A 15,885-nucleotide genomic window follows, 5' to 3' on the forward strand; every position below is an offset into this window, starting at 1 on the left:
CATTGGTGGGTCCTTCTTCAAAATATAGAGTTACTGTCTCATTTTATTCCCTAGAGAAATGTAATGATGTGCTGCAGTGATGATATATGTTGTTTGCCATCCTGAAAGTTGGCATCCCCAAGGCTCCTTTCAAGAAAATCCATTGGGTTTGGAATACTGCAGAAACTGATACATACAATAATGCTTCTTACACATGTATCATGATAATCTAAGGTAATGACCGAATGACTAAAACATCCATTATGACAGACTAGACACCTAAACTTGTCAAAAATAAGACATGATATTATTTGACACAATCATAAAATAGACATAATAATCAACTATATATGCTATCAGTGTTTTTCTTCATAGTTACAATGTGGTCCATTACAGTTCAATACAAATGCGTCTTCTTCCCTGAAAAATCACATGTACATAAGTATTCACAACCTTTGCTCAATACTTTGTTGATGCATCTTTGGCAGCAATTGCAGCCTCAAATCTTTTGAATATGATGCCACAAGCTTGGCACACCTGTCTTTGGCAATTTTGTCCCATTCCTCTTTGCAGTACCTCTCAGGCTCTAGATGGTTGAATGGGAACCAACGGTGTACAGCCATTTTTAGATCTCCAGAGATGTTCAATAGAATTTAGGTCTGGGCTCTGGCTTGGCCACTCAAGGACTTTCACCGAGTTGTTGTGACACCACTCCATTGATATTTTGGCGGTGTGCTTTGGGTCATTGTCCTGCTGGAGGATGAACCATCACTCCAGTCCGCAGTCAAGAGCACTCTGGAGCAAGTTTTCATTCAGGATGTCTCTGTACATTGCTGCATTCATCTTTCCCTCTATCCTGACTAGTGTTCCAGTTCCTGCTGCTGGAAAACATCCCCACAGCATGATGCTGCAACTACAATGACTCACTGTAGGGATGGTACTAGCCTGGTGATGAGCGATGCCTGGTTTTCTCTAAACTTAACGCCTGGCATTCACTCCAAAGAGTTCAATTTTAGTCTCATCAGACCAGAGAATTTTGTTTCTTCTGGTTTGAGAGTCCTTCAGATGCCTTCTGGCAAATTCCAGGCGAGGAGTGGCTTCCGTCTGGCCGCTCTACCATATAGGCCTGATTGTTGAATTACTGCACAGATGATTGTTCTTCTGTAAGCTCAGACAGAGTCACTATCAAGTTATTGATCACCTTCCCTTCTCTCCCAATCACTCAGCTTAGATGGCCGGCCAGGTCTAGAAAGAGTCCTGGTGGTTCCACTTACTGTACGGATGATGGAGGCCACTGTGCTCAATGGAACTTTCAGAGCAGCAGAATTTTTTCTGTAACTTTCCCCAACCTTGTGCCTTGAGACAATACTTTCTAGGAGGTCCCCAAAATTCCTTTGTCTTCATGCTTGGGTTGTGCTTTGACATGCACTGTCAACCCTGGAACCTTATATAGACAGGTGTATGCCTTTTTAAATCATGTCCAATCAACTGAATTTACCACAGGTAAACTTCAATTAAGCTGCTGAAACATCTCAAGAATGATCAGTGGAAACAGAATGACCTGAGCTCAATTTAGAGCTTTTCAGCAAAGGCTGTGAATACTTCTGTACATGTGATTTTTCAGCTTTTTTATTTTTAACAAAATTGAAACAATAAAAAAAATGCACTTTGTCATTATGGGGTATTTTGAGATAGAATTTTGAGGAAATAAATTAATTTATTCCATTTTTGGAATAAGGTTGTAACATTAAAAATGTTTAAAAAGTGAAGAGCAATGAATACTTTCCGATGCATTGTATGTACACACACAAAACAAGGAGAAAGTTCAGCACACAGCATTGTTTTTGGACATTCATGAAGTTCTGTCACAAAATAGATTTATTTTGTATGTCTAGGTTTGATAAAGCATGACAGATAAAGCAGTGTGAACACTAAGTCAACCTGAAGCCAATACAATAAAGACAATTAAAAGCTATTTTCCCTGAAGGTTTGAGCATGTATGCTTTTAAATGTGTTATTATTAAGACATTAGGGCTGTAAAAATGATTTTGCTGTTAGGTACGATGATGTGTAATGTCCCAAACAACCTCTGTGCTCCCTATTATTAGCAGCCACCCTTTTAAAGACAAATAAAGCATTAAAATGAGTGGGGATCACTGATGTATTTCATCGGATAAATTGTGAAAATATCTTGAACTTGTATTAACTAGAGACTATTTGTGCTATATTCATCTTTACAAAGTTATAAAGGTTTTCAGGGTTGATTGTTTTCGAAATGAGATAAATTTTCACACTCATGTTATTGCTCGCAACTCTTCTCTTGTCAATCTTACTTAAACACTGTTTATCTGGGCCACAACAAAATGTTTTTTTAAACAGAAATAGTGGTGCGTTGAACACCCTGTTCTGATGAGGCAAGTCCATTCTTTTTGTTCTAGTTGAAGAATATTCACAGCCTGATGAAATCGGTATAAATTCTGCATGTTTGTCTGCATATAAATTCTGTGTTTAATACTGCAAAATACGCTTAATGTTACAGTCAATGTCCTTGCAATTCAGTTTAAATCAGAACATCCCAATTGAATGAAAAGATGTGAAAACTAAGTATTGTGATAAAACATTTGCCTCACATTTTTAGGAAGAAAAAATAACATTTGAGGTGAGTGATAATCCTACATACCTCAGAGATATGATAGGGATGTAACAATATTGTAAATACCGTCATACCGCAATAGTAATTTTTTTCGATATTATTGTAGTCGCATGACTCAATAAAACTATAGTTCTGAGAAAAGTTTGCTTAGGCAAATGAAGCGAACGGGAGGTAGCGGGAACTACAACTCCCATCAGACTAGGCGTGGCCATCATCCCTTGCGGTCAGTTGTTACTACAGATCCAGTAATGCAGAAATGGAGTGTGTTGCTAGTAGCGGGGAAAAATAAGAGCTGGAAATGATCGAACCTAAAGCAAGTTTTAAATCGGATGTGTGGAAGCATTTCGGTTTCTTTCTAAAAAAGATACGAAAAAGGGGAAAAGGTGACAGACAAAGAAAAAAAACGGTATGCAGGCACTGCCAGAATGTGGTAAAATATAAGTTGAGAAATACAACTAAAGACAGTCATGGGGACTGCAGAACACAGCACACTTGTTAGATTGATGCAGACATTGACTTGTACCACAAAGAGACCTCTATCTCACTCATGGCTTGTCCTCTCAAGTGGTAGAAAGACAATGCACAACGTTACCCACTGCTGTCAACCTTGGCTAAATCATATCTCTCTGTCCCAGAAACCTCAGTCCCAAATGAGAGGGTTTTTTTCTGTTGCTGGGAACATGCCCAGAGATCCCAGCTTTTACCAGATTATATTTATATGATAATTTTCCTCAAAAAACCCATCTCTATCTAAGTGAGTGAGTGATTAAATGTTTAATGTGAAGAGTTTTCAACAATACTAAATTGAAACTTTATTTTTTTTTACATGGTTTAATAGTTTTTTGTTATTAAAATTGAAAAATGTAAGTTCCTGTTTCGAAACTTACAGATAGATGGCTAATTTGTATGTCATTGATATGTTCAGTGCTAAGGTAAATAAACACTTTTGGCACTTTTTTCGAGTCTTTTCATTAGTTTGGTTTTTCTGAAAATTATTCAATAAATACCGTACCGTGCCATTCATACCAAGGTATTACCGTACCGTGAAATTCTGATACCGTTACATCCCTAGTATATGACCTTATTATTTTTATTTGAGTGTTAGGCTTTACAGTTATTTCTAATCCATGTTGTTGTGCAGTTATGTTGTGACATTTATCATTATACATAATCTGAGTATAAACAAGTTTATGAGAGTGTTACTCCACCACAGTACTATAGCAAAATACAGCGGGAAAAATAAGTATTAAAATCGTTAGTTTTTTTTCCTGGGAATAATATTTCCAAAGGATCCATTCTCATGGAATTTAACCAAATTTAGGTAAAAACCCAAACAATACAAACATAAAAAAAAAAAAATCTGAACAATAAGTTATGTGTAATAACAATGGAATGACACAAGGAGAAAGTACTGAACTACTGAAACGCATTTAAACTTCATATAAAAGGCTTTTTTTGTTGACGGCAGCTTAAAGACACCTCTCATATGAAAAATGAAGTCATATAAATTGCTTAGGTATGAATTGTTCACGGCCTTCAACAGAGTGTAAAAATCTTGATGGTTCTGTGGGTCTTCTCTATCAAATCTGATATCTGATTCCTTGGCTGTTTTTGGATCATTCTCATGCTGAAATGTTCACCCTGATTTAATTTTTATCATCCTGCTAATGTAGATGTTGGACTGAAGCAGCTAATATATGTTTACAATGACGAATGGCATAGGGTTGCTAAATAACTGCTGAGAGATTTCAGTTGCTGTCTGGGGTTTCCTTGCCTTTCTACACCTCCCTTTCTTCATGTGTTCAATATTTTTTATTACGCATAACTTAATTTTTAAACTAATTAGAATAGATCTGTGCATATATTGCTTTCTTTGGTTGTTTCCAACATCCAGGGAAAATTTCAAGTCAATGGCACCTTTAGAAAGATGTTTTATGACAAAAATGGTGATTTGTTCAATACTTATTTTGTATAATAAAACCTCTCCTTCTAAAATATTTAATGTGCTATCTGGCCAGTACAGTGTTTTATTATTGGTGAATCACGTCAAAGGCATTCTAGAAATGTCACTGCCACTTAGCAAAACCATGACTTTCATTTGCTCAGATGTATATGAAGAGATGTAAAATCCTCTTAATGACATTTAAAATGTATTTCATTCTAAAATTAGCATTTTTCTCAGACTCTTGTATGTAGGTTCAGTAATTTCACATGTACAGTATGTTGATGAATAGGGTATTTCCATTGCCTGTAATATAAAAAAAACGAACCTAAGCATTTGAGAGGTTGAGAGAAATGCTTGTTTTTGATAGAAATTTCAGATGGAATTTAGAGGCCTTTGCATCTGAATAATTCATATATTTAAACAAAAATCCAACCCAGACAATGTTAATGAAAAAGAGCAAAACCTTTGACTGTGTGAATGCTAATGTGAGTGGTTTGTGCAAATTTGTAATAAGTACCACTTCTTGTGTGCATTGCTTCTTTATATTGAGTCATTTAATGCCTTCCTCGTTTCTAAGCTGTTTCGACTAAATGTAAAAGGTACTGTAAATGTAAAACAAACACCAGATCAACAGTGTAATTCTAGCAAGCAGGCTATAACAGAGCCAAACAGCTTTGCCCTTTTCTGACATTGTAGCAACAACATAAAATGTAAAATTGGAACCAATAATTGTAAGCTCAGTAAACAAAAACATAATTACAGGTTCAACTGATTGCCTCAACAAGTGAGAATTTCTCCGTCTTTCAAGAGAAGCTTCTCTTCGTTGTCTAGAATTTAAATTTGGTTTGCTCTGGAAGCTGTTGTCTGTAAAACAATTACTTTTTCAATAATATTTACTTAGAACCTACTCAAAGTCATGACAAAGTCATGGTCAGAACCAACATTGGTAAAATGCCTAATGCTAAAAATCTGTCATCTGAGCAGTACTTAATACATGTATACTGGAAAAAGTTTTGAGATGATAGAAAAAAATGACAGTTTTTCCACACTATGACACACATATCGTAAATCAATGGCACATGCTGTTTCCAGTCACTGAGACTAGTCATGTTGTTACAGCAGGAGAAGATAAACCTCAGTTTACTATTGATTGCTGATATGTTACACTACATACAGTATGACTGTCCAAGGGAGGTGAAGGAGAGCAATCGCTCACAGCAGGCGTCCAAACACGCACATTGAAATTTGTCATGGTCTTAGATCACGACCGCCCTCACTGACCTGTTAAAGTAAGATAGTGGTTTGACAGGAATTTGGTCTGGTCCATTTAGGATTTGTTTTAAACAATCCCACAGATTGAAGGAAATACTTTAAATTGGTTATAAAAGATATCCTGTTGAATAAGGTATATGGTCTATCCCTTATGAATTATTGTTGGGATTGCTTCAAGAGTCTCTTATAATTAAAGAAATGCTCTGACCCTGATTATGAAATGTTTTATTCTACAAAAAATAAAAATAAAACTTTACTCTGACTTTCTAATACTGCACTTTAATTTATTCTATATTTTTCTACTTTTTGCATGTACTAATATATAAAATTACTTTGATCTTCTAAAATTAACTGGCAACCGATTTTCTTAAGACTTTGTTTTGGATAAACCTACATACCTTTGAATAAATATAGATATAAAATAGATATAATGTATATGTAAAAATGCAAAATTTAATTGCCTCATCTTTATATTGTTGCTTGGATATTTCATCTTACTTGTGTATATATAACTGTTTAAGTGATACAATATTGATTTATCAGTCAGCTTGCAATCTCGTGCAATGCAATACACAATTTTACCTTAAAATATACATTACACATATCTAAAAAGATAATAGAGACACTCCAAAAAATAATTTGTTGAATCAACATGATATAATCGTAGCACCCATTGTGCATCTAAACAAACCAAGTAAACTTGAACTAAAGTAAAATAATAACAAAAATTTTAACGAGAGCATTTGTAAAAACTTTTTTTTAAAGCTGTAAAATAGTAACACAAAAGAAAAAAATGGTATTTAAGAAAATACCAATTACAAAAAAAGATGTACTGAGCATCAGTGATTGTTCCACTCCCAGAAAGTATTTGAAACAGCTACAGTCAGTTGACAATATTGTTGCAATATCAGTCTATTTAAAACATTGCAGCTTCCCTAATTATGCTAAGCTTGATTGCTCAATCACCCCATGGAAACAGTGTCTAAACAATGCTTCTGTCCAGCTACAAATGTGCACCTTCTACATTCAATCACTATATAGTCTTGTTTAAGCACATGCTCTAGTGTTCATGCCTCAGTAGCTTGTTTGAAGGAAACAGTGCAAAAATGAAATCGTCAACATGCAAAAGAAACTACAAGTGCCAAGAATAAGGTGTACATATATATGTGGAACACCAAAACTGCAGAATTCCAAAAGTTCTGTCTGTTAAGCTAAGCATGCGCAGTGACCTCTTCTTATGTTGTTTTATTGGTGGGTATGCAAACCAGCTTATAAGTGCATAATACCACCTACAGTAACTCACCAGAGAGAGTCAGTGATATATTTAGAGCTTAAATCTAATTCAATCAACAAGTTTTCATCTCATTCATTTGATTATTTCTTCATTTAGTTTCAAACATCTAGAATGAATCATCGAATCATAGGTAATAAAAGTTACTTAAACATATGAAAATTCATTCAAAATAATAAAAAATAATATGTATCATTCATGGATTTCTGGGAATGGGATTTTACTATTTTCCACGTCTTGTGGAATAAGTATCTTGTCACACTCCTATCTAATATGTTGTATTATTTTAAAGACTACTAATTAGGGATGCTTCGATTGAGGCCAGAGATTGGTATTGGCTGATAATCACATTAAATGACTCGATCGCTACTCGCTTATCTTATGAACCGATTGCAATTGTTTGTTTACGTGTTTACAAACATTTTTACTTATAAGAAGTGAAATCTTTACATATTACCTTTACATATCAAAATTGAAAGTTCTGTGTTTTCAACAATATTGCAAGTTCATTAAAACCTGCCTGAAAATATTAGGGAAATAAAAAAAAAAGCAAGATTATTTTTAACTTGAATATTCAGTCATATAACTTAGGCCGTACTCACACTAGGTACAGTTGCCTTGAACCGGGCGAAAGCACGCTTGTACCTCCTCCCATCTCCCCCGACGGCCCGCGCTCACACCATATCGGTCCTCGGCACGCTTACGTCATCACTGCTGCGCTGTTCAGAAGCACTCTCTATGGCAAGCCTTTTTAGCATTTAAATCTTTGTTCTGACTCCATAAATATATTTAGAGATATCTCTAATTATATTTTGACTAGTCATAATTATAATTCGACTAGTCAGAATAACAATTAGAGATATCTGCAATTGCAATTGTACTAGTACGAAATCAGATTGGAGATATCTGCAAATATATTATGACTAGTAATATTGACTTCCATTGAAAAATATTTGCAGATATCTCTAAATGAGTTTTGACTAGTCACAATTGTAATTAGAGATATCTCTAACTGAGTTTTTACTAGTCATAATACATTTGGAGATGTCTTTAATTCGTCATATTTAGAGATATTTACAAATATATTTGAAGATATCTCTAATTAATTTAGTCGAATTACAGTTGTAGATATCTTGAATTGGATTTTTGACGAGTCAAAACTCATTTAGAGATATCTGCAAATATTTTTCAATGGAAGTCAATGGAGGAATATGACTAGTCATAATATATTTGCAGATATCTCCAATCTGATTTCGTACTAGTACAATTGTAATTGCAGATATCTCTAATTGTCATTCTGACTAGTCGAATTATAATTATGAAAATATAATTATATCTCTAGATATATTTATGGATAGTCAGAACAAGGTTTAAATGCTAAAACGGCTTGCCATAAGCTCTCACTCAGTAGCACAGTGGAGATTTCTCTAGTTATATCCTTTCAGTCGTTTGTCATGCATTGACATGCAGTCAAATATTTCGCCAAACAGTCCTTAGGGATACGGTGACACGCAGTCAGATATTTCGCCGAACAGATCCGCCACTTTCGGCGCTCATAAACAATCATAAAGCTCTCGTGCTGCAGGAATGAGGAGGTCTGCTGAAGGCGCACAGCTGACGTGCAGTGAGAGGTTTGCGTCTTTAATAAACTACGGCAGTTTGCGATCACTGAACAGTAAGAATGATTAATAAATCCATATGAAACAGCCCCTTAAAAGTCACGTCTCACTTTCGGTTTTGGGCTTTGGCGCGTTTTGCACTCACACACAAGCGTACCGCGCCAAAGCCCAAGTGATCCGCGCTTAGGCACACCTCTTCCAACCGGGCCAGGGCCGACAAGTGAACCGTGCTTGAGCCCGATTCAGCGCACTCACACTTCTCAAATGATCCGGGAAACAGGCCTGGGCACGGTACGGATGGCATAGTGTGAGTAGGCCCTTATTGTATTTAACTTCTAGTTATGCATCAAATATGTGCCCCAAACTTCATTGAGACATGTTAAATAATTCTTCTTTCATTTGCAATGTTTCCAAATTGCTTTGCTAGTGATTTTTACTTAAAATTTTTGTACCTGTTTTCTCAATTATTTTCTGTAAAGGTGCTTCGGACCATGACATGTCCACACTAAATCATTTTAAGAGACATGTTTAAGGAATTAAATGCAACATCTTTGATTTATTCTCTTATGTAAGGAGAGATTTCCGTTTAAGTATCATACTTGTAGATAAAATGCAATTTATGCATTATACTGTAACGATTGAAGCATCAGAATCGGTACTTGGTATCGGCCGATCACCATGACAAGGTATTGGTAATCGGTATCAGCTGCAAAAGTCCTGATCGGAGCATCCCTACTAGTAATTTATAATAATATTTCAGCCGTACCCTCAATATCTCATGTGGTGTAATGTACCAGAATTTATAATTTGTAGGTATTATGCCATCACATTCTGTAGCCTCACAACATTAGGTTCATGAATAAACATTTTTAAAAATGATTTCATTTTTAAAAATGATATATCAAATCCTGCCCTGTTGGCTATAAATCTGTGTCACTCAAAATTCTGGAACATTCTTTTGATTTGATTCAAAATCTAACCTAAATACGTGTACCCTTGACTACAGTATTCAAGATATTTCACAGGGATTATTGAACGCATAATCCCTTAATATAGTGCGCAATGCATCTTACCCTTCATATGCGAGTATGTTTCCAATAGCAACAAGGTTAACTCGTCATTGTCAGATGTGAACGCACACAACACACATTTTATCCTGTAAACAACCGCTCTCATCTCGCTAAAGGTCTGTTTTAATACTCTTACATGTTGTTTACAAGCCTTGGGAAGTAATATCGGTGACAAGCCTCTCTTGACCCCAATTTCAACATCTTGATCCCCATTTTGCACCATGTGTTAGAAATCTTAACATGGATGTAAGGAGAATCACAGTGTGTAATTGACCCCATCTCTTGCTTTCTAAGCTGGTCTTTAATCTGTTCTGTTTGTACGCAGCATTACGGAATGGCTCTTAAAGACGGACCCTCTGTGACCCTGCTTATCCCTTTTCTTTGTCCCTTTTCATCTCGTTCCTTGATTTATATTTTACTGGTGTTCGCTGTGACAAGTATTGCTTTTAAAGGGATAGTTCACCCAGAAATTCTATCATAATTTATTAACTCTTTACTTGTTTCAAACATCAACGAGATTCCTTCTTCTTTTGAAAACAAAAGAAGATATTTTGAAAAATGTTTAAAACCTGTAACCATTGACTTTCATAGTGATTCTCAGTGGTTACAGGTTTTTAACTTTTCTTAAAAATATATATATATATAATTTTGTGTTCAACAGAATAAAGAAACTCATGGACTCATTTGGAACAACTCGAGGTTGAGTGAATTTTCTTTTTTTTTCTTTTGTAAATTATCTCTTTAACATTTCTAGTCATCTGGAAAAACAAACATCAGCATTTAACTTAAACTTCAGCATTTTAATTCAAATATGAATTATTATTATATTGTTAATATTAAATATTACAAAGTATGATTCATGCTGATAAATTAATTAAACTGGATACAAAATTAAAGGTTTTGAGCTTAAGGAACCAGCTGGCATCATATAAAACGTTTTTAATAAAATCTCAAATGTGAAATAACAAAGTAAAATTGTGGAAAATTAAATATTTACTTTACCTTTTTTTAAATGCATCAAACGCTTACCAATCTCTTTCATGAACTGTAAAACCTATAATATTTTACATGTGGATTTGGACAATAAAGATGCCGTGTGGCAAATACATCTAACCTGCTGAGACAAAAATCCACAAGTTTCAAATCTTAATTAAAAGCAAAACATTTAATAATAGTCCTCCATTTTTTAAATCTCAACTCCATCTACCACCAGTGATCAGTCAGCGGCACTTTGCATGCTTTTTGTTACTTGCACTTAAGTGAAATTATGATGGGATGTGCGCAGGAATTAAGATGGTTAAAGCACATGTGTGCATTACCTCAGCATTACTTTATTTTTAACATTGGTCAGATAATGAAACTTGCACCAACCTGATTTCAACCAAATAGGACACGTTACTAGATTAACATTTATGTTGCTCCTGGAACAACATTCAGATTAGCCAATCAGAATTAAGAGATTTTATAAGTTTAGGCTTACGGTTTGGTTAATGCACTTCTACATGATTGTTATTAATCTATTATTCCCCTCTGATTTTGAGTATAATTTACAGTTCAAGTGTTCACACTTAGCTGATGATTTATTTTAAAGCTTGTTTGGCATGCTGTCCCGGGAGAGAGCCCTGAGCTCATAAGATCCTTAAGCCCGGGGCTCCCTCCCGTTTGCAAGGCGAGAGGGGAGTTTAAGCTCAGGTAGCAGCTGTAGCAACTAAGGAACAGATAGTGATTGCTCTTAAGAGATAACAATTTCCTAGGAGCATCTCTACGGTGCCGTTTGGATTAGTTAATTAACTTAAGTTGCATGTTTTTGGACGGTGGGAAATCGGGGAACACGGTGGAAACCCATGTGAGCATGGGAAGAATGTGTAAACTCTGCAGAGAAACGTCGGCTGGCTTGGTAAGGACTAGAACCAGTGACATTCTTGCTGCGAGGCAACAGTGCCAACTACTGGGCCACCATGCCACCCATCTAGAAAAGGAGGAGGAGTAGGGGCGGAAGGCGGTATTCCTCAAACGAAGATGGCTGTCATATGGAACAGAGAGTATTTAAAGTGGCTTAGGAATCGTCTGATTGGTGAATCATAAATTGAATAATGCGGGACCGGCTGCAAGCAGTAATAGGCACATGATCCTCCCGTGATCCTATCTTTAGTAGATAGGACATAATTAGATTGGACAGGAAGTGAAGTGGGAGAGAGAGGGGTAGGGTTGGGAAATGTCCTCGAGCCAGGATTCGAACTCGGGACGCCCTGACGTGCTACTGCACTATGTGTCAACACGTTAACCACTAGGCTATTACCACTACGCCAACTGGATTACTTTTTTGAAGAAAAATTATGTTCCAGGATCAACATAAATGTTAATCATTGGATCGTACATGGCAAAATCGTGACGTGCTGAAATTTAAATGTAATACTAATGCATCAGTCCTTGCCTTGGTAATGTAAGTGTATTGTAAACTGTTCAACCCGGGCTCATTGTGGAAACGTAGCCCCTCGGACGTTTCTGGAGGCCGCGGAATACGTCCCGGGAGGTACGTATTCGAGCAGTTTTTGTTTTCGCGAATCTGCGAGAGGCTGCTGGGCGCTTTTTCGCATCTCGGGACGCTTCTCTGGAGCGCGCGCTGTTCGCGTCCGCGCTGTTCTCGCGTGAAAAGCCGCCGGAGGCCGCTGTAGAGCGGCCGTCCGTCCGACTGACTGGTTGAACGACTGAATGATCGCCCGGGCGGCCAATCGGCTGACCCAGCCGCCCTCCTTCTCCTTCCCTAAACCCAAGCGACGATTTGCAAAGGCCCTCGTCTGATTTTGACCGCGTTTTCGGATCTCACCCCATCGCGAACTCGTTCGCTTGTATTTTTTTGGATTCTGTTTTCATCTTACCTGATTTCTGGAACCACTTTTCCCACGGAACCACGAGCCGTCAGCTGGCAAGCGCGAAGAGGTGTCACTCCGCCCTGCAGTGTTTACTCAATAAAAATACAAATAAAAATTGTGGCCATACGTACCTCTGGCCACTTAAATCGCGGTCTCCAGAAACGTCCGCGGGGCTATGTTCCCAGAATGAGCTTGGGTTGAAACTGTTATATGGACGATGGTGAGATATTTCTGATTTTGGGACTTCTTTTTCTGATATTTACATTGTTGAATAACAATAAATATATAAATAGCACTCTTACCCCTTTAGCTAGAGAACCTGGCAGTCAGGGAACAAAGCAGTGACGTCATGCACACGTGTTCTACCACAGTCAGACAAAAGGCTTCAAACACTAGTTAAGCCAAAAGATTTTAGCAACATATTTATACTTGTTAATTACAGTTTGCTGTCAATATGTGATGATCTGGGGCAGTTGGACCTGTGCATTTCAGTAGGGTTTGGATTCATGTCGGGTTTGGTATTTAAAGTATGTCTCGGGTTTGCACGGGTTCTTGTTTTCAAATAACCTAAAGGGTCCAAGTCAGGTCCGTGCAGCACATTTACAGGTCTTTTGGGTTCAGGTCTGAATACCTGGACCCATGAAGACCTCTACACTGAAAGCATATGGTCTGATTTTACGATATTTTTGGTTCTTTTCTAAACTTCGAACAGGTCAGGGCAATTGCTGTCTTTGGAGGATGATGGAGCTCATCCAAAATATCATAATCTGTGTTCCATGATGAATGATGGTTTCATTTGTTGGAACAACATTGTAATTCATAAAGATTTTTCATTTTTTGGGGTCAGCTATCCTCTTAACAACATTCCTTCATTTATTATTTTTTTTTTTTCCGGCTTAGTCCCTTTATTAGTCTGGGGTTGACACAGTGGAATGAACCGCCGTTTTATGCAGCAGATGCCCTTCCAGCTGCAACATCCATACACACTCATTCACACTCATACACTACGGGCAATTTAGCTTACCCAATTCACCTACAGCACATGTGTTTGGACCTGTGGGGAAATAGGAGCACCTGGTGGAAACTTGCGCAAACACCAGGAGAACATGCAAACTCCACACAGAAATTCCGAGACTCGAACCAGTGACCTTCTTGCTGTGAGGTGATCCTGCTATCCATCACGCCACCATGACGCCCCTCTTTAGAGGTTACTTTACTTAATTAATACATAATGAATGTACCATATTTTAATGTCAACTTGAAGAAATGTTACAGTGAATAATAAATCAGTTATATTAGTTATAAGCCCAAGCTTTCAATTCAAGCTTTTTAAAACATACAAGAACAGAATATTACTGACTGATGAAGGTTTCGGTACCAAAGTTTACTCAAAAATCTGACAACAAAGACCGGATTCTCTCTCTGAAGATACACTAATGGCTGGGATGCAACAAACATTTCTTTACAGGTAATCTGCTAATTGGGACCCAAGTATCCTGCCGCTCTCTCTCTCTCTCTCTCTCTCTCTCTCTCTCTCTCTCTCTCTCTCTCTCTCTCAGATTCCCATGTTAGCCCTTCTCTTTGTTGGTGTTTGTAGGTCTTCATTAACATTCTTTTAAAGTCAACAAGCAGCAAAAGCCACTTTTCCCTTAATGTGATGTATTTCTGATATAAAAAGAAAAAAAAGCATGTGTGAATGCATTTTACCTTTTGGAAAGATTAAGTTTGCTAGTCATTTGATATTGCTATATATATATATATATATATATATATATATATATATATATATATATATATATATATATATATATATATATATATATATATATATATATTGACTATATATGAGTGATATAATGTTGAATGTGAGATTTATTGATCTGTTAAATGGGGGGTATTTTAAGTCGGACAGAAAATATCCACTTATAATAGCTCTCTCAAGCACCAAGCAACACCTTAACAACCAAAACACCAAACAAGCACACTAAAACCCATTGAGAACATTCACATATAGAGTAATACTTCACCTTTTCTCTTCCTTGTAGATCTTCTTAGTCACCTTTTAGAACGTGACTCTTAGCACTCGGATGATGTGGCCACTGAGCTGCCATCTCACCACCAAACATTCACCCTTAACCTCTATTTCTTCCTCCGCCTCTCCTTTTCAGTTCAGATCTAAGTTCAGCGAGACGTCATTCATTCTTACAGAGAGTGATCTCTTTTTCTCCCCTGCTTTCTCTGTCCATTTCTGCCCCCTTTGCCCTCTCATTCTTTTCCCTTTGTCAAGTTAGATTCCATCACTTGGTGGAATTGTAAACGCATCATTACACATGAGTAAGTGTCTCATGTCAGACAGACTTCTATAGCTATATAACCGTGTTTTCACATAACGAAAACTAAACTGACAATACTAAGAAAAAACACTATTTAAACCATGAAGCACGTGCACAGTACTTCTCTATACATGTCTCTCTCTCAATTTTACCTAGATTATCTATAAGTTACAGTTTTGTTATCATCTACCATGCTGTATAAAACCTGGATGAGCACAGAACCCAAAAGAGAATATTTTAAGGAATATTGGAACTCTTTTGTCCATACATGAGTCCAACCAGGGCTCATTCTGATAACGTACCTCTATATACATTTCTCGGGAGCGTCAAATACATCCCAGGAGCTACATTTTTTTGCAGTTTTTTTTTCACGAATCCACCAGATGCTGCTTTGTAAGCTTTTTCATATCTCAAATTTCTCAAGCCAGTGCCATTCGTGCCTGTTGTTCATGTGTAAATCCACCAGAGGCGGCTGATTTTACCACATTCTCACCATGTTATTTACTTATGTATTTTATTTTTTGGCTTCTGTTCGTGTCTTACCCGCTCTTTGGAACCGTTCTTTGTCGGACTTGAACCCTGTCATCGTGGTCAACTCTTCTCTGCATTTCAAGTCCGCTGAGTTAGTGAGCAGACTGGACAAACTGGTAAAAGTGTGAAAGCCTTCCATATGGATGTAAGCGGTATGCTGGTAAACGTGAAATGGAACGAAGACATACCGCTCGGTAGCGTTCCTTTTAAAGACGAAATGTAGCCATACATACTTTACTTCGAAAGACTTACCCCTCACTGCCAAAGGTCCAAAATTTGTCCCATACATGATAATAATTGTGAAAATAATCCTTTAAAA

General features: G+C 36.9%; 2 long non-coding RNA genes across 7 annotated transcripts in view; one reads left to right on the forward strand and one right to left on the reverse strand.

The window, feature by feature from the left end:
- LOC137490673 (uncharacterized) overlaps positions 1 to 15,885 on the reverse strand; it is a 202,150-nt gene that overhangs the window by 136,092 nt on the left and 50,173 nt on the right. The gene's annotated exons all lie outside the window — the stretch shown is intronic.
- The window catches only part of LOC147836417 (uncharacterized), a 36,552-nt gene that overhangs the window by 12,905 nt on the left and 7,762 nt on the right, over positions 1 to 15,885 (forward strand). For 2 of the 6 annotated variants that reach the window (XR_015493851.1, XR_015493847.1), the window contains one exon: positions 55 to 2,116. The exons of 3 other annotated variants lie outside the window; for them this stretch is intronic. This is a non-coding gene — a long non-coding RNA (uncharacterized LOC147836417). Of the gene's footprint in view, positions 1 to 54; positions 2,117 to 15,885 lie in introns of those variants that run through there. One more of the 6 variants, XR_015493850.1, reaches the window with a different exon arrangement.

This window comes from Danio rerio, chromosome 6 (assembly GCF_052040795.2).
Source record: "Danio rerio strain M-AB ecotype USA chromosome 6, GRCz13ab, whole genome shotgun sequence".
In the NCBI taxonomy this organism is placed as follows: Eukaryota; Metazoa; Chordata; class Actinopteri; order Cypriniformes; family Danionidae; genus Danio; species Danio rerio.